This window comes from Hemitrygon akajei, unplaced genomic scaffold (assembly GCF_048418815.1).
Source record: "Hemitrygon akajei unplaced genomic scaffold, sHemAka1.3 Scf000085, whole genome shotgun sequence".
In the NCBI taxonomy this organism is placed as follows: Eukaryota; Metazoa; Chordata; class Chondrichthyes; order Myliobatiformes; family Dasyatidae; genus Hemitrygon; species Hemitrygon akajei.
The window spans coordinates 2324085-2328440 of NW_027331971.1; the positions used below are offsets into that span (position 1 = coordinate 2324085).

General features: G+C 45.1%; 1 non-coding gene across 1 annotated transcript; it reads left to right on the forward strand.

The window, feature by feature from the left end:
• The first annotated feature begins 984 nt into the window (after positions 1 to 984).
• Positions 985 to 1059, forward strand: trnac-gca (transfer RNA cysteine (anticodon GCA)). The gene has a single exon. It is a non-coding gene; the product is annotated as a tRNA-Cys (tRNA).
• The last annotated feature ends 3297 nt before the right edge of the window (positions 1060 to 4356 follow it).

Below are 4356 nucleotides of genomic sequence, written 5' to 3' on the forward strand. Positions count from 1 at the left end.
TTCAACAGATTTACCACCCTCTGACTAAACAAATTTCTCCTCATCTCAGTTCTAAATGGACGTCCTTCAATCCTGAAGTCGTGTACTCTTGTCCTAGAATCCCCTACAATGGGAAATAACTTCGCCATTTCTGATCTGTTTAGACATTTTAACATTCGGAATGTATATGATATCCGGCTCAATCTCCTGAACTCCATGGAATACAACCCAAGAGCTGCAAAATGTTCCTCATACGGTAACCCTTTCATTTCTCGAATCATTAAGGTGAATCTTCACTGAACCATCTCCAACAGCAGTATACCTTTTCTAAAATAAGAGCCTCAAATTGCACACAATACTCTACTGTGGTATCACGAGTGCCTTATAGAGCCTCAACATCACATCCCTGCTCTTATATACTATAGATCGAGAAAGTAATGCCAACAGTGCATTCGACTTCCTCAGAAACGTTTCAACTTGGAGGCTAACCTTCAGGGTATCTTGCCCAAGAACCCCCAAGTCCCTTTGATCTCTGTATTTTGGATTATCTCTCCATCCAAATAATTGAATGCACGTTTACCTTTTCCTTCAAAATGCATGGCCATACAATTTCCAACATTGTATTTCATTTTCCACTTCTTTGCCTGTTCTCCTAAATGATCTAAGTCGCTCTGCAAGCTCTCTGTTTCCTCGACACTTCCCGCTCCTCACTTAAGCTGCACCGGTGAAACACTACTGGTAACCGGCACCCAGACCAGTTGCGCAGGAGTTTACTTTCAGAAATCTATACAGGCTTTGTCCTGTCTTGTCATGTGCCTGCAGGTACTCCGTAATCTCATCCCTAACATCGATTCCGACAACTTCCCAACCACTGATAACTGGCTAACAGGCCTTTTTAAATAGTGAAATAACGTTTGCAATTTTTCTGTCATCCGGTACGCCAGAATCTATGGATTCTTGAAAGATTATTGTTAATGCCTCCACAATCTGTAGAATTAAAAATGTGGGGGTATAGCTCAGTGGTAAAGTATCTGACTGCAGATCAAGAGGTCCCTGGTTCAAATCCAGGTGCCCCGTTCAAAAATAAACAAAAGTGACCACAGCGATGATATAGAATGTAATTTCATTTATTGAAGATTAATTGCGCTAATGTGAGGTGCTAAATTTTGCTTGGACTGATCAAAATAGGCCACACATGGTAAATGGTAGGACACTGAGGAATGCAGTAGAACAAAGTGATCTAGGAATAATGATGCATAGTTCCCTGAAGGTGGCATTTCATGTGGATAGGTTGGTGAAGAAAGCTTTTTCTATGCTGGCCTTTATAAATTAGAGAATTGAGCATATTGAGAATTGAGATGTAATGTTAAAATTGTACAAGACATTGGTGAGGCCAAATTTGGAGTATTGTGTACAGTTCTGGTCACCGAATTATAGGAAAGATGTCAACAAAATAGAGAGAGTACAAAGGGCATTTACTAGAATGTTAGCTGGGTTTCAGCGCCTAAGTTACCGAGAAAGGTTGAACAAGTTAGGTCTTTATTTGTTGAAGCGTAGAAGGTTGAGGGAGGCCTTGATAGAGGTATTTAAAATTATGAGGGGGATAGATAGAGTTGACGTGGATGGGCTTTTCCCATTGAGAGTAGGGGAGATTCAACCAAGAGGACATGAGGAGAGTAAAGCGGCAACACGCTTTAAAGGGGTAACACGAGGGGGATCTTCTTTATCAAAGAGTGGTAACTGTGTAGATCGTGCTTCCAGTAGAAGTGGTAGAGGCAGGTTCGATATAGTCCTTTAAAAAATGGATAGGTATATGGACAGGAAAGGAGTGGAGGGTTATTGGCTGAGTGCAGGTCGGTGGGATGAGGTGAGAGTACCCGTTCGGCACGGATTAGAAGGGCCCGGATGGCCTGTACCCGTGCTGTAATTGTTATATGGTTATATGGTTATTGTCTCCCGCTACTTTCGTCAGAACCTGAGGGTGCATTCCATCAGGTCCAGGAGATATTTCGACCCTCAGAGCAGTTAGCTTCCTGAGCACCTTCTCAGTCGTAATTTTTCCTGCTCAAATTTCACTTCCCTGGCACTCCTGAATGTCCGGTATAGGGCAGACGTCTTCCACTGTGAACACTGATGCAAAATACGCATTCAGTTCGTTCCTCTATCATCTCTGCATCTCTCATTGCAATATCTCCCGCGTCATTTTCTATTAATCCAATATCGACCCTCGAATCTCTTTTACCCTTAATGTACTTAAAACAGATTAGTATCTTCATTGATATTAATCACCAGCTTCCTCTTGTAATTCATCTTTTCCTTCCAAATGACCTTCTTTGTTTACTTCCGCAGGTTCTTAAAAGCTCCCCAATGTTTTATCTTTCCAATAGCTGTGGTTTCCTTTTACGTCCCCTCTTTTGCTTTTACTTCGGCTCTGACTTCACTTGTCAGCCACCGTAGTGTCCTTCCTCCCTTTAAAAATGTATCATTATTTTTCTTTCCTGCAAATGTCCCTTTCCAGTCAACTTCGGCCAGTTTCCCTCCCATGCCGTTGTAATTTCCTTTATTCCACTGACATACCGACACATTGGATTTTATTTTTCCTTCTCAAATATCAATATGAACTTGATAATAATGTGATCTCTGTTCCCTCAGGCTCCTTTAACCTTCAGCTCTCATACCAGCTCCGATCATTGCACAACACCCAAACCAGTACAGCCGATCCGCTAGTGGGCTGAACAACAAGCTGTTGTAAAAAACCATCCCTTAAACATCCCGCAAATTCTCTCTCTTGTAGTCCAGTAGTGACGTGCTTTTTCCAATCCGCTTTCATGTTAATATTTCCGATGATTATCATGACATTGCCTTTCTGACGCGCATCTTCTATCTCCTGCTGTAATTGGTAAACCAACAGGCTGTTTGGAGGCCTGTGAATAACTGCCATTAGGGTCCCTTTACCCTTGTCATTTCTTAACTCAACCCGTGGAGACTCTACACCTTCCCATCCAATCGTATATCCTTGGACGTTCAGCTCCCGATGGCAGCCATCCCTTAGCCAAGTTTCAGAGATAGCCACAACTTCATATTTGCCAAACTGCAGCTGAATTTTCAGATCGTCCATTTTATTCCTTATGCTGCGTGCACTCATCCTACTTAACGGCGACCTGTTCAAGCATATCAGCCTGTTCTAGTTTGCTCACTTTTGTCAAGGTCTTTCTGAATCGTGAATACTGAGAGAAAGTATTCATTAATGACCTTTCCTACCTCTCCGAAACTAGGCCCATGTTTCCTCTGTTATTCCTGATCGGTCCTGTCGTGACACATGTAATCCTTCAGTTCCCACATATGTGGGAAACGCCATGGGTATTTCATCCACTTCTTAGCGATATTTTAACCCTTTCTGATCGTAGATTCCTTTCCCTCTAACTGTAGGAATGCGTTGCCCAGCGCATCTGTGCCGCCGGCTCTCCGCACTCACCCGGCCAAGCACTGCCGCTTTCTGAGATCGGTTCTCTGCTGACCAAAACAATCCCGTCAATAAAGTGACAGCGGTTGCACTGAGGAACGTTCTCCTCACCTCTCTCTGTTTCACCTTTCAGTAACGAGGTCTGGTTCGTTGCCACTGGCGAAATGGATTGCCCACTCATGTGAGGACGAGCCCTGGATCGCCCGCCTTGCTTCGTATCAATCACCGCTTTCGGCACGCTCTCCACTAACAACGTGTTCCCATACCGCTATTCAGTAATCACAGCAATGGCCTGTTCACCCAGCCTGGCCTCGGCACCCTGTAACCAACACGTGACGGATCATCACCCACTCTCACAGTAACCGCAATGTGGCGAGATTAGGAGCCCAGTTCCCGGACTTCGGGCCACCATGGTCCTCCACTGACCCAGGAACATCGGACCGCGCTGATAAGGGAAGCAGCCCTGAGAAAACTGTGCCCATGTCGGGAACAGACAGTTGTGTCCTGTCCCGGGGTCTTTTGCATCCCTGGTGCAAATGTGAGATCCGGAACACATTATAAACCCCGTGCCATGCAGGTTGACGCGTAGGGTCTTGAGGGATGTTTGTGTCTCCTCGGTGAACTCAACTGGGGAAGATGAAGGCCGCTGGTCAATTCTGTCTCACCGCCCGGGTTGTCGGCGCTGGAGCGGTGCACACACTGGGCAGAACGGGCAGCGGGTGTTCGATGTGATCTACCGCTGTCTCTATAAAACTACAATAATTCTCCTGTGCTCTGATTATGGGAAAGGGTTACAGTTTTCCGGTGTTCACATTCTCTGGTATCGGTACTGACTATACACTATCCCGCTGATCGCCGCCCCGCCGTAGTACAACCGTTACTCCATCCAGCTGCATGACTCAATAAAGCTGACG